General features: G+C 38.4%; 1 non-coding gene across 1 annotated transcript; it reads right to left on the reverse strand.

Annotated features, from left to right (window-relative positions):
- Positions 1-22,049: 22,049 nt before the first annotated feature.
- On the reverse strand, positions 22,050-22,109 carry LOC116484360 (U7 small nuclear RNA). The gene has a single exon (XR_004252534.1). It is a non-coding gene; the product is annotated as a U7 small nuclear RNA (small nuclear RNA).
- Positions 22,110-23,951: the final 1,842 nt, after the last annotated feature.

The following is a 23,951-nucleotide window of genomic DNA, read 5'->3' on the forward strand; positions in this document are numbered from 1 at the left end:
CTTTCCTGATTTTATTTAAGCCCTCTATTAGTTTATTAGGTTGACAGGAGCCCAGGTAATTATGCTGGCTTCTAAGTCCTACTGTAAGTTACGTCTGCATCTCCCTGAACACACACAAATTTTAGTGCCACTGCAGCACTTCTAAAAACAAATAAAAGATTTGTGAACTAGTCACTAAGCATCCGACGCAATTAAACTGCATTTGTTTCTTTTTTGGCATTCTCACACAATCGAGGCCTTGTAAGAGGTAGGCACTCCTCAAATCACACTGTTTTCTTTAGAGGAAAGTGTGCCAAAAATCCTCCTACTCTACGTAACTAAAGTCTCAACTAGCAGGAGGTGGACAGTTGCAACACACATACACACACCCTTCTTCCTACTGCTACTAAAACCATGATATGCACATAAAGATACAAACTCATACCTACAAATACATTAATGTGAGGGAATAGGAATCAAACCTCCTAGACAGGAATTGCAGATGCCTGCAGACTCAATCAACTGCAGCATTATGTAAGATAAAAGAAACACAATGTCATTTAAGAGCATATATATCAGTGGTTAAGAGTAAAAGCGTAAACGCATAGAAAATAAAATGACAACTGTTTGGGGAAAACTGAATTCTCTCTTTTTAAATTTTTAACACAAGTAAAAACAGACCTTACCTTGAGGTACCTATATCTCAAGAGCTTTGAATCTCCAACTTCAGGCTGCTACACTTGAATTTTTTTTTTAAAGAAGGTCTTTAAAATCTGGTTAATTAGAACTGACTACTATTAACTCTTTGATTGATTTAGCATCCTGTTGTGCTGGCTCGTGCTCACACGTTCCCCACTGGTTCCCTTGAGTTGCTCTCTCACCTTGGTATGAATAGTAGGTATGGACTGAAGTCACACAACAGTCCTTGTTATAAAAATAATTTATCATGGAATAACTAAATAAGGTGTATGTGTGGTCTAAGCAGACCCAAGCAGTTGCAAAGACCTTTATCCCAGTGCAATATCACACAATCCCTTCGAACTTGCCATATTTCTGTTTTTTTATCTGCATTATGCAAGACACGTTGGTGAGGCCACTTCCAATCCGCTCCATGAAGAAATGAAACTCTTTCCATGCTTCCATGAATATTACCAACTATGAGCATCAGATGTGATGCATTTCAATAAACATTTTCCATATGTTATCCATATAATCCTATGAAGTAGATATTGTCATGTTTGTAATAAAGTTGATGAACCTGAGTATTAACAAGCTTAGTAACTCACACCTCATAAGAATCAGAGATTAAATTTGAGCAGTTTTGTCTGATTTCACAACTCAGCTTTACTGTGATTCTTCCCTGCTTTTGTCTGCTAAGCTCTTTATTGTCCATGGTATCAGAATTACAGCTTTTGTTCCATTATTTTATGGAGAGATGAAGAAAGGAAAAAATGGACCCTTAATAAAATAACTATGGAAACAATAAGGTTTTCCTCTTCTCCCGTCAAAGTACTATCTTTAGAAGAATAGCAACTTTTTCTCCTTACTCTCATTAGTTTGCTAAAATGCATTCTGGGGCTTGAAAGAACCATGGCATGTCTTGAAAGGTGTTCTTTTCAATGCTTGTTTGCATGATGAAAGAATCATCTTATGGAATGATAAAGCAACTACATCATTATCAAAGAGAATGTGTGTTGAGAGACAATTCTCCATAGGTCTCTCACATTCTTTCATGTCTTGCAAGCAGAGTCACTAACTGCCCATTGTTCTGGACTATCTTTTCAAGGATGTCTGTACAAAAAAACAACCTTGAAGTGTAAGATGTCTCTCTCTGGAGCAATAGGCAGGTATGGGTAATATCTGGTATAATAAAGACAATGTCTCCCACTAAAGTAAAAGGCAGGCATGCTTACTGCTCATTAGAAAAGATTCAGAGTCCCTAAGCTCAGAATTCTTCCCCTGTAAAAGGATCCACTGTGTGTAGCTGTTATCTGGCCCTCTTTGTGACACCTTATGGGAATCGGAACTCAGAGAGCCTGTGCAAAAATGCTGGTACTGTGGCTACTATTATTGCTGTGCGTAATGAACTATCTTTCATCTCTGACCCAAGAGTTGGATGTTTTCAACCAGCATGCTTGTGAGTAGGAAAAAGATCTCAGATCTTCACTGTTCATTACAATATAACTGGTCCCTACTATGGAAGTAGGTCATCAAAATCAGCTTTGTTAGCCTTAAATATTCATAGTATAGATGTAAGTTTGGCTTTGCTCTTGATACCCTATGATTATTACCATGCTACTCTGAGATTATAAATAATTAAATCCCTGGTAGACTCCCACTGAAATATTTATTCTCACTTACTATCCTTCATATCAAGTATTTCAATGTCTTTTTAAAAAGAATATGCTTAATGAAGGTTGGCAGTAGTTTATGAAGTACTCTGTGCTTTCTGAGTGCAATTGTTCTGCTCTTTTCCATTTTCTTTTATTATACTTTAAATTCTGGGGTACATGTGCAGAACGTGCAGGTTTGTTACATGGGTATACATGTGCCATTGTGGTTGCTGCACCCATCAACCCGTCATCTACATTAGGTATTTCTCCTAATGCTATCCCTCTCCTAGCCCCCCACCCACCAACAGGTCCCAGTGTGGATGTTCCCCTCCCTGTATCCATGTGTTCTCATTGTTCAGCTCCCACTTATGAGTGAGAACATGTGGTGTTTGGTTTTCTGTTCTTGTGTTAGTTTGCTGAGAATGATGGTTTCCAGCTTTATCCATGTCCCTGCAAAGGACATAAACTCCTCCTTTTTATGGCTGCATAGTATTCCATGGTATATATGTGCCACATTTCCTTTATCCAGTCTATCACTGATTGGCATTTGGGTTAGTCCCAAGTCTTTGCTATTGTGAACAGTGCTGCAATAAACATACACGTGCTTGTGTCTTTGTAGTAGAATGATTTATAATCCTTTGGGTATATACCCAGTAATGGGATTGCTGGGTCAAATGGTATTTCTGGTTCTAGGTCCTTGAGGAATCACCACACTGTCTTCCACAATGGTTGAATTAATTTACACTCCCACCAACAGTGTAAAGGCATTCCTATTTCTCCACATCCTCTCCAGCATCTGTTGTTTCCTGACTTTTTAATGATCACCATTCTAACTGGTGTGAGATACCCTTTTCCATTTTAAAAGAACATCAGCATAATGCACCACATTCATTTAAGAACCTAGAGTTAGGTCACTGAAAATGCTACCTTTCTAAATAAACCACATGTAATTAGAAATCGTGAGTTTTTACATGAGTGGGGACCCTACAAAATGAAATACATTTTTACATGGGATTTTCATTCATAAAATTGCTTTATATTATTTGTTTCACTTTTGATATGTTTCTCATTGGACTACTGTCTCTGAAGATTAGTATTTACTGGGATCAACATGAGTTCTTGATAAAAATAAAGACTAAGGCCCCCCCAACCTGCTCCATTTTGTTTCAAGATTCCTGGGGTAATATTCAGGTACAGGAAATTAAATTACACTAAGTGAAACCACCAAGTGATTCTGATGCAACACATTTAGACATGGCATAAAATACATTAGAATTGGAATCAAGGAGATTTGAGGTTCAAGTCCTTCTGACTTTGAGCAAGATGTTAAAGCCTTAACTTTTTCAATGTCCTCATTTATAAAATGACCACATTACACTATAATTTCCAAAAGTTGGTTTGTTTCATATTCTATGAATTTATAGATCAAGAAACCTCTCTTCTAGAGAGTCTTCTACTTGGCCCCAGTTCCACAGAAAATAGAGCCTGAGGCAAATATTAAGAGCTTAATGCTTGTTTGGGAGGTGTAATCTAGGCTGGTGGAGTGAAAGCAACAAGAAGTGAAGCAGGAACTGATGAGAATCAAACTCAAGATGGTCCATTATCAAGCAAGCCACTGCTTCATAAAGTGATAGAGGCCAGGACTGGGCTTGATATGTTATCTTCCGGATAAAATCTGTGCTTCAAAACAATTCCTTAGACACAGGAGCCTTAGATAATCAAAAGTGGCACATGAGTGTCACTGGTACAATGTACCACTCAGATCAAAACATGCCCTTCCATCATATCTGGCTTTCAAAATACAATAATGAATGCCTATTATTTTGTGAGGACAAGAAGGCCCAGGAGGTATGTTAGGCTGAGGGAATCTGAAGTAGGTATAAATCAGCATTTGGCCATTTGTGTGTCCTCGTTTCCTCCACAGAATATATTTATCTCATTTTTATTTCCTAAATATTCATATGACATCCTTGATCATGTTTGTGTTTTAAATTAACAAGATGCAATTCAGATTGTAAGTTCTCTTGAATGTGACGAATCCTCCTAGTTTTAGGTTATCTCATACCTTTTGGGTCACAGTATCATGCATTTTGGACACTCAGACGTATTGTTTTCTGTTTTGTTTGATTCTGTGTTAAGACTCTTTCAAGGCATGGTGTGAAAAAAGGCACTAACATTGGTGACACAAAGTCTTGATTTCAAATCCTGTTCTGTTGCTTGTTAGCCCATGACCTCGGGCAAGTTAATTTAATTCACGCAATAATAATTTACTCTCTGGTAAAAGAATATTAATAATTTCCACCCAACAGTACGTGGATTGGACAGGACATATGACACATACAGGCATAGTACCTGGCATATTTATGGGAGATTAGTGATAATTTCCCCAATCACCTTTTCTTTTCTTTCTTTTGTTTTTTTTTTCAGAGTCTTGCTCTGTCACCCAGCCTGAGGTGCAGTGGCACAATCTCGGCTCACCACAAGCTCCGCTTCCCGGGTTCATGCCATTTCTCCTGCCTCAGCCTCCCAAGCAGCTGGGACTACAGGCGCCCACCACCGCACCCGGCTAATTTTTTGTATTATTAGTAGAGACGGGGTTTCACCATGTTAGCCAGGATGGTCTCAATCTCCTGACCTCGTGATCAACCCGCCTTGGCCTCCCAAAGTGCTAGGATTACAGGCGTGAGCCACCGCGCCCGGCCCCCAATCACCTTTTCAATAAAGCTTTCTAAAAATACATCCTGGCTGATATCATTGTATGAAGCTATAAAATGGGGACCTTTCTTTAACAGTTTCTTTGTAGATGAAAATTTATATTGAGAGATTAAAAAATCAAAAGGAAAAATCCCAAGTGTGGAAGAAGTATATTTAAAAATTTCTTTCTCCAGTAGACAAACCATTTCTATTATCTATCTATTTATCTATCATATATCTAAGCATCTCTCTCTATACCTATCTCTATCTCATTCATTTACCTCTATCTATATCTCTATTTATATAAATATACTTATCTACCCATTTATTTACATAGATATAGATATTTATCTTCATTTACAATTAAGGTCATGGTTGTTGTATATTAAAACTAACACGTTACCTCATGAAGACAAACAAATTGTGATCGGGGTTATCTGTTACCTATCTGCATAAGCTTGCGTCTGTGAACAAAAGTGTAGGCATATTTTTACATTAACAAAACATAATTAGCTGTTTTCAGTAGAATGAGATTCCCTTGCTCATTTTAGCTGATGACTCCTGCCACAAATTACCAAATATACATGGAATTAGAACAATTATGTTTCTAAATCATCTAGGTCTCTGAGGTAACCAATTTTTAATTTTACGAAAATGGGAGCAGACAATTTTTTTATTTGAAAATTGTGGCTCATGAGCAAAGGCAGTCCTCTAACACAGACACTCCTCTGGTGATCTCTTCCTGATTTTGACCATGAATTCCTTTTAACCTGCTCAGAGATATGCAAGAAGTGGGAGGATTATCACATAACATTATTTCCTTTGGAGAGTGGGGTAGGATTATCCATCCCCTAATAATAAAAATTTTTACTGGTTGAAATTTCTGTGAGAAGGATGAGAGGAAAGAAAGAAAGGAATGTGATAACCAGAGTCTGTGGCTGCACCCACATTCAGTTACTCTTCGCTGCATTTGTGTGTGGTTTATGTACTAGAATGCAATTACTGTAAACTGAAAGACTCAAAGCTAGACCAAAGGGGAACGGATTATGCAGACAGTGGCTTTCCCAAGTGTTTTACTCTATTTGGCCAAGTCCTTTGATTGCTTTTTTCTGTCCTAACGTATGTAGTTAAAATAATGCAAACTATTCCCTGGATGTTTTCTACTCTTGTTTTAATTGTCTTTTTAAAAATCTTGTTGATCTTATCTACACTAACTCAACTGGATGCTGCCTCCTTCTTTACGATGAATATCCCTATAATTCCCTCCTGATTTCCCTTTCCGAAAACCATTCCCACCTAACATATATTTATGTAAATACAAAAGGAGATATCTGGAAAAATGCACAACCAACTCTTAAAAGTGGTTACCCCTAAGAGAGAAGTGGGATTGGGAAATGAAGCATGGTGGGGAAGAACTTTCACATTTTAGTCAATATACTTCTGAATGGTCTTCACTCATTACTCTGAAAATGTCTTTTGTGTTATGTTTCTAAAAAGAATAAAAGCTTTTTCGTAATTCTAGAGTGGAAATAAAAGAATATAAGGAAGAAAGGTTAAATAAAGTAAGCAAAAGGGAGTTACAGGAAGGAAGAGAAAAGAAGAGAAGACAAGAAGAGAGGAGGAATGAAATGGGATTGCATACTGCATATTGTCAGTTTTTCCTGTTTTTTTTTTTTTCCCCTCCATGTTGATTTCAGGGACAATAATCCTGTCACTTGCAGAGTGAGCCCCTTTGTGACTTAGAAAAAAATGACATACCCTAGTTTGGAAAGATATTTAACATTTCCATTCCCTATGTTAATAGAATTTGGAGATTCTCTAATGCTTCTTCCTCGGATCTAGTAATCAATTAAAAACATATCAAAGTATCAAATAAGTCACAATTATTCTAGATCTGATAGGTAGAGTGTGTCAATGATATTTATGTCTTTGCTAAAACACAGAGATAATTTATATAAATTCACTATAACAAAAGAGTAAACTAGATCTACTATGAGTTTAAATAGGAAGACTGGTAACAATAATAACAAGACCTCATTATTTATTTATTTATATTAAGTATCAGCTATATTTACTGTGCAAAATGCTAGAAAAATATCACTTAATAAAATAAAGCAGGTGCCAGACCTCACGAAACCTATAAAGGAAGGTGTAATAGTAGAAGTGATTCAAACAAAGAAGTTGGTTATCTTTAGGGGCACAGAATAAAACAGATATAATCAACTACAAAATAACATTAAAAATAATTCCAGAACAATCTTTTTATTTTACCTAAGAATACAAACATATCATTCATAAGGCCATTGTTGATGAATAAAAGCTGATGTGCCTTCTTAAATTGAAAAAATTCTATGCAGACTGTCCATGAAAAGCACAGATCCAAAAGAAAATTTAACTTACAAATGTGCTATGAGTGCTCTGTAGAAAAATAACTGTTTAAACATAAAATCCCATAATTAGCCTGGATCTCTCATTCAAGCACTGCAGGTCAAAACCACCAACTTTTCCAAGTCAATGGGGAAAAGCCTTCCATTTCTCTCTTGTGTATTTGGGTGTGTGTAATTAGACTTCTCCGATGCCAACAAAAACCCATGAAGACTTTCTCTATACAAGTTTGGATTGTTCCAGCTCCAAAAATGGGATCAGAACGTGCTGGTACACCATCAGCAACACCCTTAGATGGGAAATACCACCAAGCCATTTCAGTAGAGAAGTTACTGCTCTCCACTAAGATAAATATCCGAAATTTTTTAAAAAATGGAATCAGTGGAGCAAAAGCAAAGGCTATTAGTCTAATGACTGCAATGGATTTGGTGTTGAATTTTGCCTGCTAATTTACATTAATTTCCTTGGTAGTTGATGTTTGAGCCATTGCTGTACATGAATGGATTATTGATTCATGTACAGCATGAGTGGTAAAATCTGAGGTCGCTGACCACGGTTATTAGTTATCATTTGGTTTGCCTACATGTTATATAAAATAAAAATAACAACAGTTTAAATAGGATAAAAGTCCCTCTCACTGTCTTTATGTTACACACACATACACACACCCACACACCACACACACACACACTGTGAGTTGGCAGTTTAGGGGAGTTATGGTGACTCTGCAGTGTTATCAGAGGCCCACATTCCTATACTTTTGTTCCACCCTGGTGGCACATTGAAGTGTCCAGTGATGACTACAACAGGTGATTCCCACACCACATGCTCTTCTGCATACAAGTTTGCTCATTTCCAATAAAGAGGTGGGGAAAAGTCATCTGTCCTCTTGAGTCTGAGCTGGCCTCAGTGATTTGCATGTAAGCAGTAGAGTGGAGCAGACAGAATGCTGTGTGATTTCCAAAGTTAGGTCATTAAAGACCGTGTAGCTTTGCCTGGTTTTCTCGAAGTACCTACTCTCAGAATCTCTAGCACTGTGAGAAACCCAGCGTATGGACAGCCCATGCGTAGATGTTCTGGTTGACTGTCCTCGCTGAGCCCAGCCTCGAAATCATCTTAGTGAACTGGACATTTCATTAAAGAACGCTCTAAGTAATTCCAGTGCACAGTCATTCAAGACTTCACAGTTTAAACCCTAGCCGTTATAAAGCTTTATAGGTCAAAGACAAGCCATCCCACTGTGCTCTATTTGAATTCCTGACCCCCAGAACCCTCACACATTATAAAATAGCTGTGATTTTTACATTAGTAAGTTTGGAGAAGTTCGTTATGCTATAACAGAGAATTGATATAAACACATTCATCATGTTGCTGAACCCCAAGGTGTAAGCTAGAGATGCAGCCTCTGTTTTCACATTCCAGGCATCAAGAAAGAGGAGACAATTCCATTTGGAGGAAGCAATTCTGCTACACTTCATTGATGAAAACCTAGTCATCTGGATTTACTGAGCGTCACAGCAGGCTGGTGAATGTAGTCTTAAAGATAAGCACCAAGATTCCCGGTTAAATATTCTGTGTTACCAACTAGAAGTCTCTGCAACAAATGTCTATTTTTTTCCTCAATTTGATATTAGACACTCCCACTTTTAAAATTCGTTGTTTAAGATAAGGTGTTATGTCTATGAAAACTCTTACTAATATACAAATGGAAAACTAAGAAGGGTAACACCTAAATGTGGATGCTTTTACAAAATCATCATCTTTCTTATGAAAACAGATGGCATTGACAAGTCAAAGGATAGTTAAGAGACCCAAGGACATTGCCTCAGAATCAAAGAGGGAATTCCAGCTGTAGCTTAAAGGTTAAAGGTCTTGGACATTTGAGAGTAGGAGTACAATGGTCATAAACTAGATTAAAATTAAAATTATTTTTTAATTAACTAAGGATTTATAAGGAGATAAATCTTTAATATTCTCATTCCTTAGGCAATTTTTAAGATATTGCTACAAAGGTAGTTCTGATGATTTTATGTTAGAATAATTTATTTGAATATAGACAGGTGTCTTTTAAAATTACCTTATCTTCAACTTAAATTCCAAAGTCCTATATCTTCTTGTGAATGGTGATTAAAACATATTTTTGTGCAAAGGTATGCTTCTTTTGATAGCTAAAACCTAGCTTATGTAACCATTAATGGGTAGTTATTGTCTAAATTTAACCTGGGACAAGAATTTGTTTCAAATTGTACCAAAATCTCCATTGAGAGCTTCCTTTGTAATCACCCTGAATACTGATACCCTGAAAGCAGAAGCTATTTTAAAGACTAGTTAATTTCTTCATTGAACATTTGTACCTAGAGAGAATCTGTCAAAATACTGTAGGGATGGTGGGCAATTGACTGGACTTAAATATGTTTCTTCTAAGCTGGAGGATGCTGATCAGACTACAACCTGGAATGGTCTTGGAGTGAAATTGTTCTTCCATTCTCTAGCAATAGGCCTCTGAGGGACCTGAGAACAGTTATTGTGGTGATCATGATAATAATAATAGTAATAATAAATAGCATTTAATAACTGTTGTTTATGAGAACTAATTTGTGTCAGATACTTGGTGAAAATGTTCACATTTTATCTCAGTTAGTCTTTATTACAACCCTGTGAGGTCGTTTCTACTGTTATCCTCATTTAACCAGCAAAGGAATGGAAATTAAATAATAGGGCCAATGTCTTGCAGAGCTAAGATTCAAACTCAGGCCACTAGGCAGATGGAAACACCAATGGAACATTATGTGAATTCTGAGTCTTATATGTCTGTCATTCTGTCTCATATTCTATCTCTTTTGACCTGAGTATTTTTTTTAACCATATAAAGCCATCCCTTGGTATGGATGAAGGATTGGTTCCAGCACCTCCTATAGATACTAAAATCTATGGTGACTCAAGATACAAAATGGTGTAATATTTGCATATTACCTATACACACCTTCCTGTGTATTTTAAGTCATCTCTGGATTACTTGTAATATCTAATACCATGTAAATTTTATATAAATAGTTGTTATACTGTATTGTTTAGAAAAAAATGTCTGGACATGTTTGGTTGAGGCACAATTTTTAAAAATAGTTTTGATCCATGGTTGCTTGAATCCAGGGATGTAGAACTCATGGATAAGGACGAACTTATCCACGTTTAAGGTTTAAAATTTAATGTTTAAGGTTTTTGCTGTGGAGTGAATCCACTGACCCAGGCATAAGCATTCCAAAGCCTATCTACTTAGGCTACTTTCTAGATAGAGAGGTAGACAGAGGACAATAAGCCACAATGCCACCAGGATGTAGGTGAGTGTGTCAGAGGGAGGGAGTCCTTTTCCTTCCTTCCTTCCTTTTTATTTATTTATTTGTTCTTTTTTGCAAGACAAGTTTCTCTAATAGAGGTATGTGGCTTAGAGGCAGCCTCACTTGAATATGCTTTGGGAGAGAGCCTAATACCTCATATTTTTAAAAAGAAAAAAAAAAACCGCGCACGCACGCGCATGCACCCACCGACCCACCCACCCACCCACCCACACACACACACACAAGCTCATATATATATTCCAAGCCAAAAATATCAAGCAGCTCATGGCTGTTAAACAGCCAGGCAAAGCTGCGTCCCACCCTTCAATGTTTTTCTTTCAAACACATTGACCACCCTCCTTTCACAACATCTTATTTAGTGAAGTACACGTTGTCCAAACGGAATAAAATGTTGCAACACTGAAATTTGGATTCTGCCTGAAGTTCTCTTTCATCGACACGCTTTTTCACTTTTTTCCCTCCTTTAGTGCTAGGCATCATAGCAGAAATCTCTCCGTGGAGATCCGGAGGGAAAGGGGTTAATTTGAGAGGCTTGGAGCCAGACCTCTCTTAACTGGGGAGTTGGCAGCTAGCAGTTTGGAACACTGCCTCGAATGTCTGACTGAAGGTTTTTATTATCCTTTATGCCCAAAGGTGGCTTTTAGACACCCACAGCAGCACACGGACCTCTGATTGGGATTCGACAGACGGGAGCCAGAAAGCTGTCTGCCCTTTTCGCGATGACTGGGGAACCCCACGGAGGAAACCACCACCCGCTTCCCCAACCTGAGGCTGGACGTGCCCTCCTTCACCCTTCAATAAGCTTCAGACCTGTCAGGGGAGTTGTAAAATCAGTGTGGAGTTCTGAGAGTTGGTGGGGGAGGGGGTGAGCAGGAGAACGGAGGGGGCGTGAGAGATGGAATGAAGAGTGAGGCAGCTCTACTGGAGACAAAATAAATGGTAAGAAGAAAGGAAAGAATAGGAGAGCTGAAAACAAAGAAAGAGTAACGACATGAAGACAAAGTTGATGACACATATGAGAATTATAGAGAACAAGAAAGGTAAAGAGAAGAAGACAGAGATAAGGGAAAAAAAGTTAAGAAGCTAAGAAGCATCCTCATCCAAGAACCTCAGATGCCTCACTTGCCTTTGTTATCCACAACTCAGCTGCATGAAGGGTTAGCGTTACCATTCGTATGGTGTTATTTTATCCATACAAGCTTCATCCTGACCTATGCGAGTAAAATTGACCCATGTTCGCCAGGGTGAAACCCTGTAGCACCCTCGAAATCTTTGAAAGTGTCCTAGGCTCCAAAGCAGTAGCTTCCTGATTTGTTTGATTTTTCCCTTCCCAGAAGGAAATACAAAGGACCCAGGTATTTGAAAGCAGATTGGAATCAAACACCGACAAGACGCTGTTCTTATATAACATGGTGGTTATGAGCATCCAAAGAGATGGTCCATGCAGAGGAGGTCAAACACAAATTCAGTAGGAAAAGTGTGTTCTTTTAGAGAGCCTGGTGCCACCTTTAGTCTCATTCCCATGTAGCCTCCTGAGATCAATATAAGAATCCATTCATCAGCTCACAAACTCTGCTCAGAGACATCCTGAAGCCCTGTTGCTTAAGGAGTCAGCATTCTACATGACCCAGGGAGCTTGGGGGCATTTAGCGTTTATTTAACAAGAAGAGTAATGAATGTTTCTAGGGCTTTACTGTACTCAAAGTGCCTCCTTCTCAGCCATCATCTTTTTGGATCGGCCCATTACCATGTCAGACAAGGAATGGCAGATGTCATTCATATTTCCAATTAGCAAAGAAAGGAAGCAGAAAAGTGAGTCTCAAAGTGTGGTCCATAAACCACATTCTAATTATCTTGTTAAAAATGCAGGTTTACTTACCTCTACAATATAGAGAGACTAAATTTGACTCTGGTGGAAGCTGTATTTTTACAATGCACTCTAATAATTCCAAGGCCACTGGGTTTAAGAAGCACAGGGCTTGCAGACTGGAGAAACATATTATCAATATCTCAATGGGACTTTTACAACAGCTTACTTATTTCCATTTTTATAGATGATAAAATAACAATTTGATGAGACTCAATGATTTGTTCAAAGGCATATCAGAGTCCATTGCAAATCAGTAAGGGGTATAACCAGCAATATCTAACTAAATAGAAATAAATGTATAACTAGAAATAAAACCTAGATCTTTCAACTTCTGGTTTTCTCTGTTCTTTGAACTATGTCAGACTGCCTCCTTCTGACATAGGAGAGATTTGACAGTGGCTGTTTTAAAATCTGCTATGGCAGCTCTCAAAGTGGGTAATAATAGTGTGTGATTTATTTATGAATCACAGTATCATTCCTGGTGAAACAGGCCTCCAATCTTGATCACACACCTCTGAATGTGGTCCTATGAAAAATGCACACTTCCTACTCAGACATGAAACTGTTTTAGTTCCTAAGTAAAATCTTTAAGCCAGGGGAATTGGAAGGATCACTATTCCAATAGCTAAATTGTAATTATATCAGGTGCTCCAGGCACCATTATAAATTCTTAATGCATGTATTAAATAAAACAGATGAGCTCATTCACTTTCTTAAAGCAAACCACTGAGGTAAGTACCAGCATTCCCTGATGAAGGCAGTGAGACCCGATGTGACTTGCCCAAGTTTACACAGCTCTAAGCTGGGCAATGAAGAAAGGATGTTTTGCTCTAGAGGAAGAAAGATTAACCACCACTAATACTGCCTCTCTGTCTATAGTGGTGGGAGTGTACAATGGGCATTGGGGTTGGGGAGCTCTGTGTAAGTAAGTTTTAGTGGAGTAAAAAAAAATTCCCCAAATAGCTCAGGAATGTGCCAGCAATGTAGAACTATAAATTTACTTTTGCATAAGGCATCTAAGGGTACATTTAAAATAAATCATCACCTTTAAAATCAATCAATCAAATAATAAAGATGTACAAGTGACCATGAAGCTGATGTGGTTCAGTTATTTTATTTTATAGATGAGGAAATTAAGGATCTGAGAGGTAAAGAACTTTTTTCTAAAGTCTCAGATTGCACAAAGGTAAGTATTGGCCAAGTTGTGTAAGTTGCGAATACAATCGATTTCTTGAAACAGTGCCTTAGGTTAGAATGTCAGTATTGTTCTAGTGCCACGATACTGCTCAATCACTAGCATCCACAAAACCTCAAAAGGATACAGCAATAAGTGTTTGTTGCTCACAAGACTGGTTTGGTTATCTAGGTGCCTCTGCTGATTTTTGACTGAGCTTTCAAATTTCTGGGGATCAGCCGACTATTGATTGATCTGTGATGGCCTCAGCTGTGGCAAGCTGGCTCTATCACACAGATATGTCATCCTCTAGCTTGGAACACTTTTTTTATGTCAATGGAGGAAGTGCAAGCACACGAGAGGAAACGTGTACACATTATTTCATGCTTCTGCATGCCTTGATGTGACTCCAATCATCTCATTGACCAAAGCAAGTCACCTGGCCAGCCCCAGACCAGAACTGAGCAAGGACACAGAAACAAAAAGGGTCAGTGGATTACAACCATTAATGCAATTAATCTACCACAATGAGGGAGGAGGAAAGGCCTGGCATGGAAGTAGTTTCAAGGAGGAGGCAAAAAATCAAATAAGGCCAATTTATGCAATGTTAATTTTAACATCCAAACTTTGAAGTCACATCTTCCATTTTAGGGTGCATTTGCTATATGTAATAAAGAGAAATACATCATTTTGCAGATGTAAGGGAAGTGCGGAATTTAAGAAGCCTGCATCATTTTATAAAAGCAGGTTTACCGTGCTGGTAAGCATCATATTGAATTTAGAGATTCTGGCACATGCTCCAACTCCACTTAGGTTACTCATAGATAAACATATAGATTCTTTTTCAGAACAACTGGGAAATACATACATATATATATATATATCATTTTTTAATTTGATTTAAATTTTAAAATAAAATTGAGTTTTAATTATATATATATAAATTATATATGTACATGTGCATGTGTATATATATCATGCAACAGGAAACTTTATAATGGATCCATCAAGTTTAGTTTAAGAAATGAATTTACTTTGTTTAATTTATAAACGATCAAAGTATTAGCAATTTATAAAGGATTAACATATTTGAAAATTTTTCAGAATTATCCTAGGACTAATTTGGATACTTATAACAAAACATTAAGATGCTCTACTTAAGTTAAATCGGAGATAACATTTTTAAATGGAGATCTATTTTTAATATGTATGAGTATGTGAGGAAAATGTTGTTTAAGAATTAAAATACCTTTCTCAAGGAGGTAAAATTCAAGTGTCGCATTTTTTTTTTAAATTGTAGCTGTTATTCCTGGTAAAGGCCAAAACTATTTTCACCTTTTCTCCATGCTGGTTGGACTAATTCCATAACTAACCTTCTTCTGTCACTTCCCAAGTCCTTAAAATGACTTCTTTAAAAACACACATGAACTCACACAGCCTCACAAGCATACAAGCTCTCACACAAGTAAGATAACAAAAAAACAACAGAAACAAATAAAAACAAAATAAACACAATCCTACTAATATAAACTCTTGCAAATTCCAGTAATAACGATTATCTCACGTATTCTATTAAAGTCCCATTACAAAATAAAACAAAAGTAAGTATCAAATAGCTTCATCATAGCTGTTGGCTTCTCAAGAAACTGAGGCTATAAAGCTTTGGCTGCCTTTTGTGTTTATCTCAGAAAAATAAAATTATTGTAAACAGATTGGTATTGTAGTGTTACAATAGGCCCCTTGCCAGGTCATAGTAAGAGGTTAATAGGTTAAAATTTGATGTTGCAATGTTATCCTTTAAAATAAAATGCTACTCTAACAATAATGAGTGCAGTACAACAGCTAAATTGAAGGATATCAAAATGGTTTTGTCAAAATGCTCTGCTGTCCATTGACCTCTTTTTCACGATGCCAGGGAATCCTATGTATTACATTGCCTGAGAATTTTTGATTTATTAGAAGAAGCATGTGTTTTTCAAATCATAGAGGCAACAGTAACTTCATTAACCTGTAGGTGGAGATAATAATAGTCATAAAAGTAATATGGATGACTGCATAGCTCTACAAATATACTAAAAACTATTGACTTGTGTGCTTTGAATGGATGGATTGTACAGCATATGAATTATATCTTAATAAAACTATATAAAAATCAAGAGAATTTTTTTTTACTAAAAGAAATATGGATAAGACAAAACAAGAAGCCAGAGACTGGTAGATTGAATCAGTTGGAGGGTTTCTTTTCCGACATTCAGTGGCATATAAAATTGCCTCCCAATGAATAAATTCAGTCTTCTGGTGGGATCTGTCCATTTTCTTTGAGAAAAAGTTTAATTATTTATCTCCATCACTATTTTTTAACAACTGTTAAACTCCATGATGTCTTGTGAGCTGTGTCTGTTTTCTCTAGCTATGGGAAGTATTTGATTATTATCTTCTAAGAATTTGGAAGGAAAAGGATGTGATTGAGGTCTCTTAAAAGATTCCTGGGGAACCAAATTTTCTTCAGTAAATGTTATCAGAAATGAGACAGATTTCACATCATCAGTCTTCATATGTATTGGAATTTTTCTCTGTGTGCAGAAATGCACCTAAGACTTTATTAGCTGAAATTTTTTATTTATTCTTAACCTGTTGAGGTATGAGGTCAGACTTGACACAAGACAAGATCAAAGACTGGCTGAAACAGGCAAGAGGCTCTGAAAACACCTCTCCCTAGGACATGCCCATCAGCACCATGACAGTTTCCATTGCTATGGCAACACCTAGGAGTTGCCACCCCTTTCCATGGCAACACCTAGACATTACCACCTGTTTTTTAGAAATTTCTGGATAATCTGCCACTTAATTTGCATGTAATTAAAAGTGGGTACAAATATGACTACAGTACTGCCTCTGAGCTGCTACTCTGGGTGCCCTGTCTATGGGGTAGCCCTGCTCCACAAGGAGAAGGATCTCTACTGCTGCTGTGCTCTGCTGCTTCAATCAAAGCTGCTGTCTAACACCACCAGCTTGTCCTTGAATTGTTTTCTGGCAAAGCCAAGAACCCTCCCGGGATAAGCTCCAATTTTGTGACTCACTGGCCTTGCATCACTCTTATTCTGTATTTTTCCATAAGTATCAATTTGTATGCAATTGAAAAGGTGGTAAAAGCCGAGCGCGGTGGCTCATGCCTGTAATCCCAGCATTTTGGGAGGCCGAGGCGGGTGGATCACGAGGTCAGGAGATTGAGACCACGGTGAAACCCCGTCTCTACTAAAAATACAAAAAATTAGCCGGGCGTGGTGGCGGGCACCTGTAGTCCCAGCTACTCCACAGGCTGAGGCAGGAGAATGGTGTGAACCCAGGAGGCGGAGCTTGCAGTGAGCCGAGATCGCACCACTGCACTCCAGCCTGGGCGACAGAGCAAGACTCTGTCTCAAAAAATAAAAATAAAAAAAGAAAAGGTGGTAAAAATGCCCAAACAACTATAAGAAGTGATCTATTCAGTTAAACACACACATAATGTCATCGTAACAGAAAATAGCTTTTTATTATTATTTGGCTTGCTTATATTTGCTTAACTTCTGGGGCTAAATTTGTAGATAAGAGCAGTCAAACAGACATAGTGTATTAGTCTATTCTCATACTGCTATAAAGATACTACCTGAGACTGGATAATTTATGAAGAAAAGAGGTTTGATTGACTCAACAGTTCTCCATCGCCGGGAGGCCTCAGGAAACTTACAATCATGGCAGAAGGTGAAGGGAAACAAGACACGTCTTACATGGTGGCAGGAGACAGAGAGAGTGAATGGGGAAATGCCACTTTTAAACCATCAGATCTTGTGAGAACTATCATGAGAACAGCATAGGAGAAACCGCCCACCCAAAATCCAATTACCTCTGACAAGGTCCCTCCCTTGACACATTAGGATTACAATTCGAGATGAGATTTGGGTGGGGACACAGTGCCAAACCATATCACATAGCCTTATACCATTTCTATTGTTCCTTGAACATACATGTTTTTTGTTTGGGTCACTGGCTTGCCCTTTGGAAGCAAAACAGCAAGCTCCTTTGAGTATTTTACTTTTTTTCTATTAATTGAACAGATGAAAGTTAAAAAAAAAATTAGGATTCTAAACTCAGGTAGCTGTTTACCAAATGGATCTAACACATATGAATATATTTTCATTTTTTCAACTTGCTTTGATATATAGTGTACGTTTGACCCTTGCAACAACCATGTTAATAATTCTAGCTGGAATGTTTTTTAATCTCTTGAAATCCCTAGAATACTTTCCTATTTCTTCCTGGTGGTTCATAGAAAATGTGCTTACTATACTGCTATTTGTGGATGTAGTTTGTCTACCTTAATAGATTATAAGTGTTTCAAAAGCAGGAGCTTATTCCTTCACCCTGTGCAATCCCCTATAGCACTTAGCACTAAATAAATGAGTGCAGATATGCTCAATTAGCAAATAAATGGAACCACAAAGAGACTAACCCAAATTTTTTCTTAAATTGAAAAGCAACTTCAGGTCTCCAGAAAGCAATTTTAAAATATGTATCAATATCCGTTGAGTCAATTTCCCATTCAAGATATCTATGCTAAGGAAGTCACCTTAGATGCAATCAAAAGACGTCATCCTAGCATTATTTAAAATACGGTTTTGAAGGAAGTGGCTTAAATGCAAAATAAATAAATAAATAAATGAAATAGCATGCAGTCCCTAAGTATGAGGTTTTAGATGGTTTTCAAATTCATGAAAAATACTCAAAATCTATGGTTATGTTAAAATATATATTTTTATTGTTTTCTAGGTTTCAGAACATGATTGCTCATATGTTTTTCAAAATGGTTCTTATCTTTTAACACGATACATTGGAAGACATATATTTATAGATTAAAACAATCTAGAGTCTCGGATTTGTTTGGAAATATGAGGTGAATAAGCAGGTAGAAGTACAGATGAATAAAAGACTGACTATGAGTTGATAATTTATAAACTAGATGATGGGTACATTGGGTATACTATTGTTCTATTTTTTAAGTCTTTTTTTCTTTTTTTTTTTTTTTTTTTTTTTTTGGCAAAGTCTTACTCTGTCATCCAGGCTGGAGTGAAGTGACATGATAATAGCTCACTACAGTGTCAAATTCCTAGGCTCATGCAATCCTCCCATCTCAGCCTCCCAAATAGCTGGGACTACAGGCATGCACCACTATGCCTTGCCAATTTTAAAATTTTTTGTAGAGACAAGGTCTCACTATGTTGCCCAGGATGGCCTCCAACTCCTGGGCTCATGATTCTTCTGCCTCAGCCTCCCAAAGTGCTAGGATTACAGGCGTAAGCCACCACACCAAGTCTATTGTTCTCTTTTGTACATGTTTAAAGTTCCATAGTAGAAAAATTTCAAAAACCACGTATATGTATCATCTAGGTGAGTAAGATAGCTTCCATTTGTCCTATTCCTCACGTAACTTTTCCATTCTCATCCTCACTGGTCTCTGCCTGATGGAGGTTGTCTTAGTTTATTTGTGTTGCTATAAAGGAATACTTGAAACTGAGTAATTTATAAAGAAAAGAGATGTATGTTTCTCACAGGTCTGCAGGCTATGCAAGAATCATGGTGCTTCTGGGGAGGCCCTCAAGCTGCTTCCACTCATGGCAGAAGTGAATGGGAGCAAGCATGTGCAGAGATCACATGGTGACAGAGAGGAAGAGAGAGAGAGGAGCAGGTGCCTGGCTCTTTCAAACAACCAGTTCTTACAGGAACTAAGAGTGAAAACTCACTCATTCCCATGAGACTGTCACCAAGCCATTGATGAGGGATCTGCTTCCATGACCCATACACCTCCCACCAGGCCCCCACCTCTGACACCGGGGATAACATTTCAACATGAGACTTGGCATGGTCAAACAAAACATATCCAAACCACAGCAGATGCTGACCTGCAAGGCTGGTTCCCTGAGCATATAAACTGTGCAGTTGTTCACATGTCCCCATGCTCAGAAGGCTCTCACTCTTGGTTTAACACTCTCTTGTCACCTTCCTGAAATTGTAATAATTTTTGAATAGGTGCTGTAATTTTTGATTTGCACTGGGCCCTATAACTTAGGTAGGCAGCCAGTCTTGCTGAATTATCTGAGTGTGTGCAGTAAAGATTTAATTCAGTGCAAAGAAAGTTTTGTCCCTTTCCTCCTAACTCTTGGGAGGTCATCTCTAAGCACTTGGAATGTCCTCCTTGATAAGAATGCCTTTGTTTACCTGGGGGTGATAGGGACATGCCAGAGTGTTTATGGTAATAGTGTTATAGGGTGGGCCACAGTAACAGCTCAACGTCTGGAGTCACTAGTGACTGAGTTCAACCACACAGCAGTCATGTATATAAAAGTGGCCAATTCTTAATATAAACTCTGGACACCAACGCTCAAGTGCACTTTCTTCATTGGCATTTTCTCTGTATATTGTCACACATCATTGCTAGAAGTAGTTAATGCCATCTACATGACTCCATTAGGAGAGGACACCTGGAATCTCTACCCCATGCCCCTTCTCAACTTTGTTCTATGTGCCTCTGTGCCTCTTCCCTTTGCTAATTTTGACCTGCATCCTTTAGTGTAATAAACCATAACCATGAGTATTACAGTTTTGCTGTATTCTGTGAGTACTTTTAGCAATTTTTTTTTGAATGGAAGGTGGTCTTGGAGACTCCCTCAAACTCACAGGATAACCTTAATGGGTTTCCATGTCCTCTGGCTTAATGTTGAGTTCCGTCAATGCAGAGGCCCCATAGAAAACTGGGGAAAGATAAATGGGAGGTCAAGGTATTTATAATCCTGATTCTCTCCCCGTGAGAGAGTGTCTTATGCTGGCTGTGTCTCTGAAAGTCGGAGGGCTTAACGCTCCCACAAAGCATCCTGTTCCATATGATACTTTCTAGCTTCCTATAACCTTCCCCTCATCTCTTTGGCTAACAGCCCTTCCACTTCTGGATCCCCTACATTCAGCTACACCTTTGCAATGAGTTCCTTGGAAAGCAAACCATCTCATGTTTTCATTTTTGTTTTTCCTAATGTAAGCAGGTCTTCTGTTTCCTGTCTGTCTTCCTGTTTCCTATCTGGGTGATAGAAAATACAAGGGCAAGAAGTATACAAAATGGGGGGTGGCAGTGATGGTTGCGTTCTGTATTTTTTTATTGCATTGTTTTATATTTTGTAATAAAACCTTTCATACTTTTGTTATCAAGAAATTTTTTTTTTTTTTTTCTTGAGATGGAGTCTCGCTCTGTCACCCAGGCTGGAGTGCAGTGGCCCCATCTTGGCTCACTGCAAGCTCTGCCTCCCGGGTTCATGCCATTCTCCTGCTTCAGCCTCCCGAGTAGCTGGGACTACAGGTGCCCACCACTGCGCCCGCCTAAATTTTTATATTTTTAGTAGAGACGGGGTTTCACCGTGGTCTCGATCCCCTGACCTCGTGATCCACCCGCCTCGGCCTCCCAAAGTGCTGGGATTACAGGCGTGAGCCACCGCGCCCAGCCTGGAAAAATATTATTTTTAAAAAAGTAGTAATGCGTGGGACAACTAGCAGTTCTACTGTCAGACATCTTAACCTCTGAATTGTGCCCTTTCTTCATTCAACCAACTCTCCATTTGAGGTCAGTAATCCCTTAACCCTCCCTTTGTTCTTCATCATCACTCACTGGCTGTTTTGGCTACTATCCCTTCCTTCCCTCTCATGCTGTGAAAACTCCCTTAGGATTGCTGAGTGACGACTTGCTGTTGATCCTGGAGTTTTCATTTTTCTTTTACTTTGAGTCCCCACAGATGTGGAGGGTGATTTCTAAGAGTGGGAAGGTGGTTCCATCCTCCCGGCTGCCTGGTTCTCTCTAGCTTTCCCAGGGCTGTGGAGCACGGAGGTCGCAGAGAGGAAAGACAACGTAAAGCAACAAATATAACCAGAAAAGGGCAGTTTCATCATTTTGTTTTTCATAAATTCCCCCCAAAATAGGATGATCACACCCTCATTATTAAATGTGGTCTAATTTTTAAAAGAAAATTTATCTTATATTAGTAACTATTTCCTAAAATGTCGAAGTTAATATTTAAACCCTGTTAAGTGTTCTTGTTGCTGTATTGACTGCACTATACTTATCCCAATTGCTGGGATTACACGAAAGGATAAAAACAGCTATGAATATTATATAATATTTAATGATACCTAATTTCTTATAGAACTATGAGGTCATTAAATACTTTGTTCCTTTTTTTAATTGAGGCTTTCAGGTACAGACTAGAAAACTTGCTAGACAAATTCTAAAAGAGCTGTTACCAAATACTTTGTATAATGCTTTTCACTGGGAACTTTGTATCAGAGCGTAGAGATGGTTAGAGATAAGTGCTCCTGATAGACTTGGGGCGAATGGAGAGAAGGGAACTGAAACTTGTTAAAAATCTGCAACATGCTGCCGGGCGCGGTGGCTCATGCTTGTAATCCCAGCACTTTGGGAGGCCGAGGTGGGCGGATCACGAGGTCAGGAGATCGAGACCACCGTGAAACCCCGTTTCTACTAAAAATACAAAAAAATTAGCCGGGCATGGTGGCGGGCGCCTGTAGTCCCAGCTACTCGGAGAAGCTGAGGCAGGAGAATGGCGTGAACCCGGGAGGCGGAGCTTGCAGTCAGCCGAGATTGCGCCACTGCACTCCAGCCTGGGCGACAGAGCGAGGCTCTGTCTCAAAAAAAAAAATCTGCAACATGCTATGCACTATACATACGTCATGCTTTACAGACACTGTCTTGTTTAACTGTATTGTAAGCTAGGTATTGTTATTTCTATTTTGTACACAAGTAAATTGTCCAAATTTTATAGCTGGTAACTTTGATTCAAATCTTCATGCTTTTCAATATGGCAAACTGCTATATCAATAATGTTAATTTGTCTTTCTAATACATATCTTTTGTTCAAATTCAAGCCCATTAGATCCATTTGTTAAATGAACAAATTATGTTACCAATTTTAAGGAATAATAGTATCAACTAGTAGAATTTCCAGATATTGGGATAAGTGGCTTTTTCATATAAGAAGTCAATAATGTCAAGTTAAGAAAATAAACCTTCAAAGACAATCAGAGCTTTACATGTCACAGAAGAATCTGAGTAATAACCTTCCCGTGTAGGAAACAGTCATGTTTTCAATCTTTAACATGGCCAGACTAAAAATATATCTATCATTGATTAAGTTCCTGATTTATTCTTCACATGCCACAGTAGAATCTCTAAATATGATTGGCACCTAAGTTGACCTTTTCTGGCCCTGAAATAGATTTTCAGGTTTAGAAAAAAAATAGGGTGACTATGTCTGGAAAAGTTCAGGTCCGGGTTCATATCACAACTGGATGAAGCCACAGATTAGGATTTCCTACTTTCGAGCCTCAGCTTTCGTTAAGCTTGTTGCACTTAACGCATGGGCCTTTTACCCTGCTGGGTGAGTCAAAGATGATCTATGCCAGGGCTCTCACTCATACCAGTTTTTTTTTTTTTTTTTTTTTTTTTTTTTTTTTCTCATCCCCTCAATATCCTCTGGAGTTGGAGAGGTTTTCCTATTATCTCCTCAAAACCACTGAGTTATTAAACTGCTGAATTCTGACTAAAGCCACTAAACCCAGGCAATACCCAGCAGGAGATAAGAGATTTATTTGGTAGAAAAACTGAACCAATGAGTCTCTAGACTCTAGGACTCTGGACACAATAGAGGACAGTGGGACTAAGAGGAAGTCTGCACTGTGACCTGCAAAACATGTGCCCCTGTCCAATAGCCCCACTGTCACCCAGACAAAATTCCTACAGAACTCCCCAAAGAAAACTTCCCAGCACCTCTGCAGCCAACATTGTTGGTGTTTCTCTACCAACCTCACCATCTGCAGGTCTTTCAGATTGCCTTTATCATATCAGGGAACCTGTCCCCAAGCCTTTGTGTGCTTTTGCTTCTAAGAGCTGGCACCTGGGACTCTATTTGAAGGGCACTTTTGCTACTGGAGCCTCTTTGTCCTGTATGCCAAAGAGAGAACTAAAGATGTCTGAGAGTTATCCTTCTCCTCAGGTGACACTTAACCAGTGACTGACTCAAGAGGGTGTGTGAGAGCCTAGCTCATATATCCTACCCCACAGTTTCCCT

This window comes from Hylobates moloch, unplaced genomic scaffold (assembly GCF_009828535.3).
Source record: "Hylobates moloch isolate HMO894 unplaced genomic scaffold, HMol_V3 SCAFFOLD_15, whole genome shotgun sequence".
Taxonomy (NCBI): domain Eukaryota; kingdom Metazoa; phylum Chordata; class Mammalia; order Primates; family Hylobatidae; genus Hylobates; species Hylobates moloch.